Below are 16,816 nucleotides of genomic sequence, written 5' to 3'. Positions count from 1 at the left end.
TAATCAGTAGAATTTTAACACCGCGGGTCCTTCCATTCGGTATTGCTTTCGGTATCGTCGTAACCAGGCGCTATCTTTTAGGAGTATACTGACGTATATAACGTTCGTGATAGACTGCTTTCTCTAGTAAGATAATTTCCTTATAATGCAAATCACATTTTCCTATCAGCCACGTGCCGACGAAAGTACCCTGTAATGTCAGTTGCGTCCTTGCAATGCTGAAAAGACCAAGTCTCGACTGATTCATGTAGAATTGTGTGTGTATATGTATGTATATATATATATATATATATATATATATATATATATATATATATATATATATGCACATATATACACATATATATATCTGATTTTTTATAAATATTTCTTTATCTTTGAGTGATTGTCTTAGTGACTCCACAGATCGTTAGTTTCTTTAGGTCCTCCAAAGCCGTTACCCAAATTACCCTCTCCCCTACGAATTGTAAAATTGACTCTCTCTCTCTCTCTCTCTCTCTCTCTCTCTCCTCTCTCTCTCTCTCTTCCCGATTCCCCTGACTAACTTCGCTTTTTTCCCTCGCTTCCATTATGTCCCCCTGTACAGCAATTCCATTTCAATTCCGTTAACTAAATAAATTCTTTCATTTGTACTCGTTCCCTTTTTCTTTTGGTATTTTGTACTGACATCAGATATAACGGATAGATTTACCTTTGGCAACTGGTCAATAATGGTTGTTGGGCTGTAAGAACGAAGTTTTGAAGGACGGTGATTTTGAAGGTTTTGTGTTCAGGAGGATAATTAGGGGTTTCGGAAAACAGCTTTCATATCTCTAGAACGAATTCGAAAGGTTAATTCAGTCTTCTTTTCGTTAGGTTGATTAAACGGACGTTAATTGGATTTGTATGTAAGTATGTTAAGAAATGTGGAAATAAAAGACAGAACTGCAAAATAGGTTCTTATTTTTGTCAGGATTTGTTTTCGTTTAAAACAATGCGATTCAAGTAAAGACTGTTATAATTAGTCAAGTTCTAGGAGTTATGAAATATATAAACACGGGGTTGATGGCGCGCGCTATGCTGTGCTGGAACCCGGCGCTGCCCGTCATCTCTCCCCTTCCTCCCGATCCTCTACCTACCACGTCCCACCCGGGGTGGACAAACAGGTTTGCAGGAGGAGGGTGGATGTGTCATGTCTCCTCTACCCCCCGATCCCCTACCTATCCCGCCCCCACCCGGTGCGGACAAACTAGAAAGGTCCACTCGGATTTTATTATTATAGATAGAATAGATAGATGGTACTGCATACCTCGGTTTCCCTTAGGGCTTTACCTTTAGGGCGTTGTTTCAACAGTTTTATTTTACTCATTTATATACTCATATACTTGTTTTCGTACTAATTATTCAAACATTCTTTTTTATGTTGGATGCAAAGAAAATATTGAAGAGTGTATATTTTCGCACTTTGCCCCCAAACGATTTCGAAATTATGTAATGACAAATGATCTCCTGCTATTTATTTCTCTTGCAACCAAATTGTCATTTCTCATTCGGTGAAAAGAAAATTTTTAGTTTTCGAGTTTGATGTTAATGGTACGCCACGAATAAGAAAGATGTTTTAAACGAGGCTTAGCTTATTCTTAGCCTCTAGTTGCATTAAGCTAGTTGCATTAAGCCATTGCTTGAATTAAATGCTGGATAACTCAACAAGGTAAGGTTAATTTTGAACGTATTCATAATCAGTGCAATACAGAACAGAAAAAAAATCCCTGTGTATGGTACATCTTTCCTATAATTCTATTTGATTTGTAAACAGAGGTTCAAAATGACTTGATTTTTTAATAATTCTCTCTCTCTCTCTCTCTCTCTCTCTCTCTCTCTCTCTCTCTCTCTCTCTCTCTCTCTCTCTCTCTCAACGCAATATTTTGTGTTGAGGCTAAGCCTTATGTGTTTCCACGTGTTGCAATCGAATTTTGAATACGTTCAGCTAAACATCTATCAAATATTGACCATGTTTATAACTCCTGCCCTTCATAAAAAAAAAAAGCAAAACTTAAGGAAATGATTCGTACTTAGTTTTTTAGTTCTCTGTAAAAGAAAACTATTGTGCCGGCTGTCTGTCCGTCCGCACTTTTTTCTGTCTGCACTTTTTTCTGTCCGCCCTCAGATATTAAAAACTACTGGTGCTAAAGGGCTGCAAATTGGTATGCTGATCAACCGCCCGCCAATCATCAAACATACCAAATTGCAGCCCTCTAGCCTCAGTAGTTTTTATTTCATTTAAGGTTAAAGTTAGCCATGATCGTACTTCTTGCAGCGCTATAGATACCAACGACATAGGCCACCAACGGACCGGGCCGGGTTTCATGGGCCGTGGCCGAGGCCACCACAGGACAGAAAACTCGAATGTGCCGAAGACACTTCGGCGATATTTTTACATTTTTAATAATTTCTGTTTTTATTATCACGCCATAAAAATAATAAATGCTGAAAAGGGGTCGTCACCTCTTAGTTGTGCTACGATACTTTTTGTCTGAAATTGTTTCATATTTTGAGGTGATAAGAACGGCATTTTTCATTTATAAGTCTACTTTCTGCTAAATTAAACTCGCTTGAATAGGCAATGCCGCAGACACGTTTATAATATTCTCCCGGTTATGTAAGCATTCTTTACCTACATTGGTAAATTTTTATAAATATTTTTCTTCTTATAAATTAGCCAGAAGGAGTCTCTGTGAACTCTCCCGTTAACACCTTTCCCCTATCTCTTTGAAGTTTGATTTGAATGAACGCCACAAAATTTCCAGAAGGAAACCTTGTCCATTTTGCTGCCTTAAACTCTGTGGAAACTACACCGTTTGCTGAAAGATAGGATCCCTTCGTGGAAATGGCTTTTATTTATTTAAATCAGGAATCGCTGGTTTAATTGGTATCCCTTGCTGCAGTAGGAATTTTCATTCCTTTGTTAATCAGTATCGCTTGGTTGAAACGGCATCACTACTTGCCTTGTATCCCTGACAGGGACTTGTATCGCTTTTTTGAATGAGTATTCCCTTCTTGCTAGAGAGTGTAACCCCTTATTTTGACATAACATCCTTCACTGACATTCGTGTCCCCTGGCTGGATTTGTGTCCCCTCTTGGGCTGGTATCCTTCCTCTCTCTCTCTCTCTCTCTCTCTCTCTCTCTCTCTCTCTCTCTCTCTCTCTCTCTCTCTCTAATAGGGTTAGTAAATGAGGGTCCTGTTTGCGAACAGGGAGTCAACAGGAAGAGTCATTTCCAGAGATGGAGACTTGCAGAGTCCAAACACATTCTCTCTCTCTCTCTCTCTCTCTCTCTCTCTCTCTCTCTCTCTCTCTCTCTCTCTCTCTCTCTCTCCTCCTCCTCCTCCTCCTCCCAGCCATCCACTTAATTTGTCGTCCTTTATATTGGAGTTAATTAATGTGCTCTATTAAGAAGTTAATTAAGAAATTAAGTACGTTTCTCTGATGTCTCGATGAAAGGAAGAAAAATTGTGAAAATAACCGCCTGTGCAATAACATGGAGTGGGGTGTGGGGTGGGGGTGGGGGAATCACACCTTTTGTTTTTGCAGATATCAATTAATGACGGTTAACGAGTTATATCCATTAAGGTCGTTTCACAGTCAAGGTTTTTTTTTTTTTTTTTTTCGATACTCGGCTTTTAATAAATACCCAGTTCCACATCATTTACCTCTTCCCCAACTCAGGGGATAAGTATGCTCCCCCCCCCGCAGCCCGGGGATAAGTATTCCTTTCCCCACCCTGGGGATAAGCATTCCTCGCCCACACCTTGGGGATAAATATTCCTCGCCCACACCCTGGGGATAGTATTCCTCCCCACACCCTGGGGATAAGTATTCCTCCCCCACACCCTGGGGATAAGTATTCCTCCCCACACCCTGGGGATAAGTATTCCTTCCCACACCCTGGGGATAAGTATTCCTCCCCCACACCCAGGGGATAAGTATTCTTCCCCCACACCCTGGTGATAAGTATTCCTCCCCCACACCCTGGGGATAAGTATTCCTTCCCCCACCCTAGGGATAGTATTCCTCCCCCCAACACCCTGGGGATAAGTATTCCTCCTCCCACCTTGGAGATAAGTGTTCCTCATCCACACCCTGGTGATAAGTATCCCTCCCCCACACCCTGGGGATAAGTATTCTCCCAACGCACCTGAGACCAGTATTCCTACCCCGGCCAAAAACAAAAAATAAAAAAAAAAAAAGTTTCAAGCTGCAAATATCGTCGACTGCCATTGAATTTGCATTATCCGTAATTTCGCTAATTGCTCGGCAGCCTTCTGCGCGATTCGCAGAGATTGTTTAGTCATTAACGCTGTAATATTCGTTTGCCGATATTCCCGAAGCGGCGTCGATTTCGATAGGGAATGGCAAATGTTTACCTGTCACCTTTTGCGAGTTGGTATCAGATGGGTTACGTGTCACATAATGCAACGACTTTTTTTGTGTGTGTAATCTCATGAATTCAGGCCAAGTACTAATAAGCATGTTTAGTAAGTATTTAGAGGGTACGGTGATTTTACAGAGTTTTCCTCCGGAATTGTGCATTATTTATTCTTCGTCTTAAGTATGAGTATTTAGAATTTTACACACACACACACACTTATATATATGTGTATATATGTATATATATATATATATATATATATATATATATATATATATATATATATATATGTACATATATTTATATATCATATATATATATACATATATATTACATTAAACGTTCATTATTAACAGTTCTGCAGTATGCAGAATTGTTCCTCGAAGACAATTCGCGGACCCTCATTACATCTTAACGTTCTTGTGGTTCCCTGATTATCCCTCCATTCCCGATTCCCCTTGTTGATGCCGACTTCCGTTGCCAAAGGTCAATATCATCGGGTCAATAGATCAAACTCCATTTTGAATGTCTTAGTTCGAGAGGAGGAGGGGGAGGAGGCGGTGGAGGAGGAGGAGGGTGTTAAACAGGCTCTGTTTAAAGGCGCCGTGTCATGATTTGACCTTCAGGGATGAAGTGAATCGAAGTCGTTGTCTCATTTCTGCTTCGTGGAAAAAAGCGAAATATCTCGGGGTTAAGTTACCTTCTTTATCAGTATTCGTCTTATGTTTTTTTTCGTGAAAAAAGCGAAATACTTTTTCGGTTGTATCATTTCTGGTTCGTGAAAAAAGCGAAGTACTTTTTCAGTTGTCTCATTTCTGTTTCGTGAAGAAAGCGAGATACTTTTTCAGTTGTCTCATTTCTGTTTCGTGAAAAAAATACCTTTTCAGTTGTCTCATTCCTGTTTCGTGAAAAAAAGCGAAATATGTCAGGGTTAACTCGCCTCACTTTATCAGTATTCGTCTTATTTCTGTTTCGTGAAACAAGCTAAATGTATTCAGGGTTAAGTTAGCTTATTTTATCAGACCTTGCCTTTTTCCTGTTTCTCAAAAAAAGCGAAATATATCAGGTTTGTCTCATTTTTCTTATTTGATTTCTTGAAAAAAAAAAAGGGTTTTTTAGCTGTTATCGTTTCTGTTTCGTGAAAAATCAAGTTTCCTTACTTGACCAGCCGAAATATGTGATGAAAAAGTGGTTCAGTTAGTCACCTTACTTTATCATTCGTTGTTTATCAAAAGACGTTTTCTTGAGTTACCCTATTTATCATTCATTTTGGTTCGTGAAAAGCAAAATAATTTTTCAGTTTCTGTTTCGTAAAAAAATAATTTTTTTAAAATATCTCAGGGTTAAGTTACCCTACTTTATCAGACTTTTTCTCAGTCGAAATATCTTTGTATTTTATAGTCGTTTCTTATTTCTGTTTCTCGAAAAAAGCGAAATATATCAAGGTTACGTTACCTTACTTTATCAGGGTGAAGTCGCCTTACTTCATCAGTTCAAGTCAGAAAAATTCAATAAGCTTTAAACTAAAAACCCAGATGTTTATAATTTGTAATTACGTCATGAATCCACTTGGCATAAGAGAAGACTCAGCTGTATATGTTAAAGTTTATGAAATTTTTTAAGGAAAATGTTTGGAGTTTATTACGGAATTGTCAAAACAAACGCAGCGTTCAGTCACCTTTAGTTGTCGTCGAAAGGTCACAAGTTTGCTATTGCTTGCTGGCAAGCAGTTGACTGTGGTTGATAATTTAATTAAAAGGCTGCCGATATTAACTGAAGCTATCCTTCAGAATTACTTAATTATATTGTCATGTATTTAATCTTTTAGTCATGATTTATCATTTATTAAATTGAAAACAAATTCTGGGATCAATGGGCTAAAAAGGTTCTCTCTCACACACACACACACACACACACACACACACTTAGTTTGTAATGGAGCACTAATTTATAAGGACTACTCAGATTTATATATTGAACTTTAATTTGGGTATCTGTAACAGCAGCTGCTTTATTTGTTTTGCGTTGACATTATCCTGATGATTATCATTATTATGATTTGAACTGTAACCAATACTTATTGCCATTATTATTATTATTATTATTATTATTATTATTATTATTATTATTATTATTATTATTATTACTCTCTAAGTTCATTGTTATCATTATTATTATTATTATTATTATTATTATTATTATTATTATTATTATTATTCTGTAAGTTTGTCATTATTTATTATCATTATTCTCTAAGATTATTATTATATGTTAATAATATTATTACTGTTACTCTCTAAGTGTATCATCGATTCTCTTTCTCTTTGGTCGCTTGCTATTATTATTATTTTTATTATTATTATTATTATTATTATTATTATTATTAATTTTATTATTATTATTATTCTGTAAGTTTGTCATTATTTATTATCATTATTCTCTAAGATTATTATATTGTTAGTAATATTGTTACTGTTACTCTCTTTCCCCTTGGTCGCTTGCCTTTATGGCGATGAACAGGTGAGCATTCGATAGTGACGTTGATACAACCTTAAATTAGACACCGTCGTTCAGCCAAGGGTTCTTTTCGGGTGTACTGGTCTCAGATAACACAACGAGAGAGAGAGAGAGAGAGAGAGAGAGAGAGAGAGAGAGAGAGAGAGAGAGAGAGAGAGAGAGAGAGAAAAGGGGGTGTCTGAATTCGTCCGGGTTAAATGAACGACTTCATTAAGATTTTGACATAGTTAATTGTGCCATAAGTCACAAGCCAAGCAAAGATTTGTCTTCATTTTTCGTTTGCGTGGCTCTGACAGTCAGGAGAGGAACTGCAACTGGAAACATACACGAGGGGGGTAATGCTAAAATAAAAGCGAAGGGGGGAAAAGACCCATTACATGCCGAGAATTAAATCGGTAACAAGAGAAAATTATAAAATGATACAGAGAAATCTCGTGAATTTACTTGAAACTAAGGTTTTGCGGAGGTAAAAATATGTCTAGATTTTGGAGAGAGAGTGAGTGAGAGAGAGAATTATTAAAAACAGAGAAAAGTGTCGTAAATTTACTTGAAATAAAGGTTTTACAAAGGTAGAAATACAGTATGGTTGTAGATTTTGTCAGAGAGAGAGAGAGAGAGAGAGAGAGAGAGAGAGAGAGAGAGAGAGAGAGAGAGAGAGAGAGAGAGAGAGAGAACTATAAAATACAGAGAGGGATGTCTTGAATTCAACTGAAACTAAGGTTTTGCGGAGGTAAAAATATGTTTGTAGATTTCGTCATGAGAGAGAGAGAGAGAGAGAGAGAGAGAGAGAGAGAGAGAGTAAAATACAAAGAGAACTGTCGTGAATTTACCTGGAACTAAGGTTTTACGAAAGTAAAAATATGTTTGTAGATTTCGTCACGAGAGAGAGAGAGAGAGAGAGAGAGAGAGAGAGAGAGAGAGAGAGAGAGAGAGAGAGATAACGTGCCTGCGTTGTTGACACGTTATTAATTTGCATGTGGTACCCTTCACTTTCAGAGAGGAGGGAACGATACAGTGATAAAAGTATGAAGCCTTCATTTGCATATCATAGACTCAAGTTCGCTTTGTTTATGTATTGCATATTCCCCTACATATAAATAATGCATAATCTATTTATGTAAAGAAGTCTTGTTCCCAAGTGTACTCTCCATTTATGAATGTGCATTGCATTTATAGATCAAGGGTAAGATTTTTATATAGACATGATATATATATATATATATATATATATATATATATATATATATATATATATATATATATATATATATATATATATATATATATATATATATATATATATATATATATATATATATATATATATATATATAATCTGCTATCGATTGCCAGTTTATTCACTTTGCAGGAATTAAAGAATGTAATGAACGAGTACAAATTACTCCCCAAAGTATTTCCTTCCCGCTCAAGAAATTGAGTAATAAAAATATATTCCTCCTTTTCTCATAAATTGAAAAATTCCATATCGCAAAACGAAAAATGGAAAATTCTTTACGAATGCCTAAGCCCTTAAAAAAAAAGTTATATACCATAACAAAAAATAAATGAAAAACGCAAAATATTGTGAAGTACCTTTGACTTTTGGCCACTCAAAAAAAAAGAAAACCTAGTTACAGAAACAAAATATCAAAAGTTTTCAGTTAAAAAAAAAGGTAGACTTCTTTTGTATCTCCTTCGTTACTTGCCAAACGGAAATTTGAAAATTATTACACAAAACACACACACACACACACACACACAGGAAACGAACACAATATCAGAATAGTTTTTCAACCCCAAAATATTATGACTTCTTTTCAAACTCGTTCGTTTCTTGCAAAATGGAATTGAATGATTACAAAAAAGCAAGCACGCACGAAGCAAACAAAATATCTATAATTTTTAACTGAAAAAAAAAAGTTAGACTTTTCATACTGCTTTGTTTCTTAAAAATGGGTATTGAATTATTGAAAAAAGCACACAAATACGCACGCAAAAACACAGACACACACACACACACACGCGCAAAAACGCACGCACGCAAGCAGGAAATGCTGAAGAAAATCTTTAGTCTGTTCCAGCCTAGAGACATATGTTGTCCATCGCTCCGAAGGCTAATGACTGCAATTCTGACAGAATCACGTCGTGTGAATATCCTCATGCAAGCAGATATTGCATGTTCTCTGCCGGCAGATTCTAAGTGAAGGTGGTCTCAGGCATTCTTTGCCTGTGCATGTGCCTGCGTCCTTACCAGATTGTCTTATCAGATTTTATTTGGTGGCCATGCATTCATTCGGTCACGTATACCGTAGGTGCTTTCGTTCGTGTATACTTTTGAACACGCACATACATACACACACATAATACACACACACACACATATATATATATATATATATATATATATATATATATATATATATATATATATATATATATATATATATATATATATATATATACACATCGACTTATGCTTAACTATTTGCTCGTCGGATAAAGCTTATATCATTTTGGAAACTTATTTCTCCAATCTTGCAAATTTTGTTTTATTTTTTGTCTTTCGTATTTTCCACGGCCTTTCAACTTCACAAACTTTAAATAGTTTGTTCCACTTGAATCTTTCCACCTTCTTTGTTTATTCAGTTTTCATCCTTTTTCTGACAGCTGAGATCAAAGTTCTTTCCTGCCCTGCTGGAGACGCTGCTTTTATTAGTTATTATATTATATATTTTATTATATTTTATTAGTTGTTATATATTAATTCTTTGCTGATTGACTGTGTCTCAATAAAATTTACTGATGAGTTCCCCAAAAATACTCATATATATATATATACATATATATATATATATATATATATATATATATATATATATATATATATATATATATATATATGTATATATACTGTATACTATATACGTATATATATATATATATATATATATATATATATATATATATATATATATATGTATATATACATATATATAATCACATTGGGGCTTTTCCTCTTTATAGAGGGTGGCACCAGAAGTACATTGCCATCTGGTTTCTCAGCAAGTCATGGGATGCGGTTGCAAGCTCCACGCCCTTTTCTTGAAACAGCACTCGCTGATAACACTTAACCATATTGGATTGGTAGACGGTGGGCCGGGAACGACCCAAGGACCTAGCAAACCATGTCTATTTTTAATTGAAAGGTGCATATATTTTATTATCAAAGTTGGGAGCTTCAGAAGCCGAAGTTTCTTGATTATATAGCGTATAATCAAAGCCACCGAAAATAGATCTATCTTTTGGTGATCTTGGTATAAGGGTGTATGAGCCGCAGCCCATGAAACTTTAACCACGGCCTGGTGGTGGCCGTTTCTATATCATTGCCAGAAGCACGATTATGGCTGACTTTAACCTTAAATAAAATAAAAACTACTCTGGCTAGAGGGCTGCAATTTGGTATGATTGATGATTGGAGGGCGGATGATCAACATACCAATTTGCAGCCCTCTAGCCTCAATAGTTTAAGATCTGAGGGCGGACAGAAAAAATTGCGAGCAGAACAAAGTGCAGACGGACAGACTAAACCGGCACAACAGTTTTCGTTTACAGAAAGCTTAAATTAATAATGCTCTCCCGTGACTGGTTCCATGTACGTAATTTATTAGAATAAGGACTCCATTCCAGAGCCATTTCATTCCGTTCCTCATTAAACGTATTTAACCTTGGCGAATGCTGTTTATAGATGCTATTGTCGATATTGTTGTTCCACTCGCTGTGTTACCTGCTGCCTTTGATGAGATTTTTTTTTTTTTTTTTTTTTTACGGCTGTTCGCAACCACAGACTGTTTTCCTCAGCCTTCCACGATACTGACCCTAAGGACGTAAGGTCTTCCGATTTCAATCTCTGGTTGAGAGGTCTTTATTAGCATTTCTCTAAAATGACCAACAGATTCCTCTCTCTCTCTCTCTCTCTCTCTCTCTCTCTGTGTGTTTTGGTGAAAGCACAGCTTACCTGAAGTCTGGAAAGACCACTTTCGTGTATTAATTTCTCTCTCTCTCTCTCTCTCTGGCATATCGTTTCCGTGAAAACACACCTCACCAGAGGTCTGGATAGATCATTTTCGTGTATTATTCTCTCTCTCTCTCTGTTCGTCCAATGTAAATCAGTACTCTTAATTTTTCAGACATGGTTACAAACCCTTAAATGTGTCACATGATTTATCTCCCATCATTTTTCTCACTTCTCAATGGCATCTCAATGACATGTGAGTTTTGGCACTTGTGTAGTAAAATTTGTCGATAAATAAGTACCTTTAGACAGTTCACTGTCCGCCTATTGTCAGTGAAAGGCCACTTTTCACAGCTCCCTGTTAACCGATATCTTATTCTCTCTCTCTCTCTCTCTCTCTCTCTCTCTCTCTCTCTCTCTCTCTCTCTCTCTCTCTCTCCTGATATCTTGTTATCAGGTAAAAATGATGACACAGTTGCAAGAGCTCACGTGGTATAAAAATAACCAAAGAAAAGTCATGGCATTTTAGATTATTAAAAAGTCTGTGGAAACATCGAGCTAACAATGTTGTTTCTCATATCTATTATTACGAATTGAGTTGGCGGAGGTTGTAAATATTCTCTCCCCCTGGATTTCTCGTCTCAGTATCTCTTGTCTAAACACTTACGTTTGAATGCAGGCTTCAGCAGAGGAAGGCTTGCAAGTGGAGGGAAGGTATGATGCAACAATGAATTTCAGGTCACCATAAAATAGTGACTATTGTGATTTGCGACGCTGTTGCTGAATACGTTGACAATGAGTGAAGGTTTTCTTTTTCTTTTACCTCTAGATTTCTACTGCAACATACAAAACTAGAGTAGAATTTTTGTAATTCTATCATTTCTCTCTTGTTGTTTCGTTAGTGTCATAGCAGAAAGCGAGTGACGTAACTGTTTGTAAACGGAGTAATGTATTAGTATGAACCCAGGAAAAATGCATTGCATTGTAATGTGCTGCGCGCGCGCGTGTGTGTTTGTGTGTGTGTGTGTGTTTGTGTGTGTGTGTGTGTGTGAAGGCTTGGAATTTTAATTACTGTGGATAGCCTTGCACTTGATGATGTGTTCTTGTACTGAATAGCGAAAATGCAATGCATTACTACCGTAATACTATTCGTGCATATTAATACATTTTTATCTATTTATCTGTTTATTAACTTATTTTTTCACTTTTATCAAGTGGGATCTCTTCTTTCTGTATTTCCCTTTACTTCCTCTTATTCCTAATGAACACCATATTCTTCGGAAGCTTGAATTTCAAGTCAGTGGCCCCTGTGGGCTAGTTCCTTATGAATAGATGTCATTACGAACAAACGCGGCACCTGTCATAATTCCTATTTAAAAAGAATAAAGTTCTGAATACAAGAAATACAGACATAAAACCTAAACAGCAAGACTGGGCACACATTTTTAAGGAATGTCTCCACATATGTACACCTTTTCTATACAAAGTTATGAAAGTCTGCAGGAACATTCCCCCCTCCCCGATTTCGTGACTCCACAGACTGTCTGGTCAGAAAATCCATGACTCCACAGACTGTCTGGTCAGAAAATCCATGACTCCACAGACTGTCTGGTCAGAAAATCCATGACCACAGACTGTCTGGTCAGAAAATCCATGACTCCACAGACTGTCTGGCCAGAAAATCCATGACTCCACAGACTGTCTGGTCAGAAAATTCATGACTCCACAGACTGTCTGGTCAGAAAATCCATGACGCCACAGACTGTCTGGTCAGAAAGTCCATGACTCCACAGACTGTCTGGTCAGAAAATCCATGACTCCACAGACTGTCTGGTCAGAAAGTCCATGACTCCACAGACTGTCTGGTCAGAAAATCCATGACTCCACAGACTGTCTGGTCAGAAAATCCAAGACTCCACAGACTGTCTGGTCAGAAAGTCCATGACTCCACAGACTGTCTGGTCAGAAAATCCATGACTCCACAGACTGTCTGGTCAGAAAATCCATGATTCCACAGACTGTCTGGTCAGAAAATCCTTAAGCTGAAATTTTGGTAGTTGCAAACTGTAAAGCACAGCTGCACATTCGTCGTGAAGTTGTCTTTGTGAACCAGTTTGCTTTGGGCATAGTGTCCCCAGGCCACCTGGTGCATTTGGGTACCAGTGTCTGTTGGGGTCAAGGAAAATGGCCATGGGGCCAAAACATTATCCCTGAAGACCATTACCAGCACCTCCAAATGGGGGAAGAAGGCGGAAGGTGAAACAAAAAAGCAAACAAACTAAAAATATATACATATATATCTACACATATATGTATATATTTATATATATATATATATATATATATATATATATATATATATATATATATATATATATATATATATATATATATATATATATATATATATATATATATATATGAAAGTGAGTATGTGTTGAGGGGCAGGACTCAGAGGAGCGTTCACAAGAATGGTATGGTCGTTACAGTAAATGGCTGGGATTTTTAAAAAAAAATTAAAGACATTTCCTTTGACACTGAACTAAGATATTTTTCCAAACGATACGACGTTGCGCTGTTAAATCCATTGTACCTCTTTTAGTCAATGCACAAATCCATATAATCATTATGTTAAGTTCATACATTCGTATAAAGAAGATCCGTTTTTAGTTTTCTGTAAAAGAAAACTATTGTACTGGCTGTGTCTGCCCGTCCGCAATTTATTCTGTCCGCCCTCAGATCTTAAAATCTAGTGAAGCTAGAGAGCTGCAAATTGTTATGTTTATCATCCACCTTCCAATCATCCAACATACCAAATTGCAGCCCTCTAGCCTCAGTAGTTTTTGTTTTATATAAGGTTGAAGTTAGGCATAATCGTGCTTCTGGCAGCGATATAGGACAGGCCACCACCGGGCCGTGGTTGAAGTTTCACGGGCCCCGGCTCATACAGCATTATACCGAGACCACCCAAAGGTAGATCTATTTTCGGTGGCCTTGACTATACGCTGTAGCGGCTATACAGAAAACTCGATTGCGCCGAGGAAACTAAGGCGGATTTTTTACTTTTTTATTATTATTATGGCTAAAGACCACAAAACTTCACGCTCTTTATGAAATTTTCTTCAAGTTCGTACATTCAATTCTTCTTCTTCTTCTTCCAAGCAAGCTCCGCTCGAGTTGGGCTCGTAAATGTTTATACCCATTACTCTCACTCACTCTATCCCTCCCCACCACCTCTGTCTCCTCTCTCTCTCTCTCTCTCTCTCTCTCTCTCTCTCTCTCTCTCTCTTGCGCGAGCAATTGGGGATCGTAAATCTGAACGTCTCATATTGCCCAAGTGAAATGGTCTCTCTTCAGACTGGATTCTTGGAACGTGCTTGAGGAGGAGGAGGAGGAGGAGGAGGAGGAGGAGGAGGAGGAGAGAGAGAGAGAGAGAGAGAGAGAGAGAGAGAGAGAGAGAGAGAGAGGCACTCGAGATCTATTGATAGGTGTCTTCCCAATACACTGATCGTTAATTTCGGAATTTTTCCGGGTTAGTCTTTCCAGGGGGCCAAATAGATAGTAATTTTTTTTAGTCTTACTGATTGATGGATATATTTTTATGCGGGAAATTCTGCACGGACGAAGAGTCTTATTTCACTCGATGCGGATTTAGTAGGGTAAGTCTGAACCTTAGATTTAAAATCTTAACGGTGTGACATTTTATATTAAGCCTGTAGTTGTGAAAGGTTTCCTCAAATGCCACTATAGGATTTTGTAGTTTTTCTTCCTTAGTTTGAATTATTTTTATTTTCCTCATATATTATTCGTACACTGATGGATGGCTACTAATAAATTATACAATTAAGAGAATTTATTAGTTAGTTTCTTAATTTTGAGGGGAATGTTATCCTAGACCTCCGATCAGTAACCTGACTGAGAATAAAAATGATTAAGAACAATTATTTTTATATGAGTATTACTGCTACATTAGCGTACACGTTCCTTCCAAAATTTAAGTGATTTTGCAATTGCTTCGTATTTATAGTATATTAGCTACAATATATTTCCCTGTTTTTCTTTCCTAAGACTTCGTAATACTTAAATGTGGCGTTTATTACCCATAACTTATCTGTTGCACAAGAAAAAATAAATAAATCGATAAACATTGTTACCAGTCCTGAAAAGCATGATAGTGGAAAATGCCAGTAATGATTATCAGTAAGATAATATTGATGTGTGTGAATCTTTCGATAAGAAGAATGCGAATTAGGTATAAAAAGGGGGAATCATTTCATGATGAAATTCCACCATCAGTTGGGGAGGCAGAGGTGACCTCGATTCCAACTCCGAAGCACTAAGATTCACCCCCTCTCTCTCTCTCTCTCTCTCTCTCTCTCTCTCTCTCTCTCTCTCTCTCGTAAAATTCGGAAACTGGGTTGTAGGCAATGATAGCAATATATTTAAGGCTTTTTTTCTTGTTAGTTAATGAAAACGGACGCTACCAATATTGTTCAATTACCTTCTCCGGGACACTGTCGTGAAAAAAATGCTGGTAGAAATATTCATGCAAGAGTATGGTAAAAACTTCAGATTATGAAGTTATATTTTTCCGTGAAAATATAAAGAATAAGGCATACTATGGATAAAAACAAACGCTGCCTCAATGGCTATGCGAGTTTTAGAAATAGCGAATCCGTCATTCAAGGAAAATAATATTTTAAACCAGGAATGTTGGTGTAAGGTCCACAAACAACCTTCTACATTAAATTAGCTCTATGGTGAAGTACTTCGGTGTCAGAAAGATGAAGTTGTAAAAACATCTGTTCCATCATGGATGGAAATACAACTGCATAAGCTGAACCCATTAAATATTGGTTGCCTTTCTTCCACACAGACAGAAAAAGCAAATTTCTTTCAACCAGTTTAAAGTTTGAGCACACTCATTTAACTCATCAATAATATATTTTAGAAAGTAGCAGTGCTCCTGAGTGTGTTTACTACAATGAGTTGCTGTGGGTTGAGCGTGATTTGGTGCACTGCTCGAACTAAAGTTGTTCCATATTTACAAGAAATCCATTTATGAAATTTTAGAAACGACGCAGACATTTCTACACATCACTTTTTGACAGAGTGCCGCCAGTGCACCTCATGCGGTGCACTGTAGGCATTGCTTAAGGTTCTTTGCAGTGTGCCTTCGGCCCCTAGCTGCAACCCCTTTCGCTCCTTTTACTGTACCTCCTTTCATATTCTCTCTCTTCCATGTTACTTTCCACCCTCTCCTAACAATTGATTCATAGTGCAACTGCGAGGTTTTCCTCCTGTTACGCCTTTCAAACCTTTTACTGTCAGTTTCAGCTTCTGCCCTGAATGACCTCATAGGTCCAGTGTTTGGCATTTGGCCTAAGTTCTATACACAATGCAACTGGAAGCCGACAAGATTTTTGGAGAGTTAAATTTCCGTAACTTGTTTAGATTTTCTGGACTTATTTTCCAAAACGTAAATAAACAAATAATTTAAGAAAGTAGTTCGAATGATTAATGAAAGTTTACAAAGGTACGCAGGGTTTATTCTAGAACGTTCAGGGTTTATTTTAGAACGTTCATCTTTCTCCCTGAATTGATCCTTAGGGTCCCAGTGCTTGAGACCAGTTCTCGAATTTCACGCGCACACATCCATCCGTCTACATCAGCGAGGTTAAGTAACCGTGACTCTGGTCTTTTTTTGGATGGGTCATCAGCGCCGCCAGACGCCTTGGGTCCTTAAGCTCCCTGACCGTGAGCTAGCTCCTCTCACAAATGAGTCCTTACAGGCGCTTTCAGCTGACCTTGGCCTGACGTGTGGCCCTAATAGGTCGCCGAAGGGGTGGGCAGTGCTATGCTTTCATCTTGACCAGACC

General features: G+C 37.4%; 1 protein-coding gene and 1 long non-coding RNA gene across 2 annotated transcripts in view; one reads left to right on the top strand and one right to left on the bottom strand.

Moving 5' to 3' along the window:
* LOC136830744 (uncharacterized) overlaps nt 1–16,816 on the top strand; it is a 237,823-nt gene that overhangs the window by 56,307 nt on the left and 164,700 nt on the right. The window lies entirely within an intron of this gene.
* The window catches only part of LOC136830745 (uncharacterized), a 194,332-nt gene continuing 193,918 nt past the window's right edge, over nt 16,403–16,816 (bottom strand). Inside the window, exon 4 of the long non-coding RNA XR_010850732.1 lies at nt 16,403–16,815. This is a non-coding gene — a long non-coding RNA (uncharacterized lncRNA). The remainder of the gene's footprint in view (nt 16,816) is intronic.

The sequence above is a fragment of the Macrobrachium rosenbergii genome, chromosome 47 (assembly GCF_040412425.1).
Source record: "Macrobrachium rosenbergii isolate ZJJX-2024 chromosome 47, ASM4041242v1, whole genome shotgun sequence".
Taxonomy (NCBI): Eukaryota; Metazoa; Arthropoda; class Malacostraca; order Decapoda; family Palaemonidae; genus Macrobrachium; species Macrobrachium rosenbergii.
This window is presented reverse-complemented; position numbering and strand designations above follow the sequence as displayed.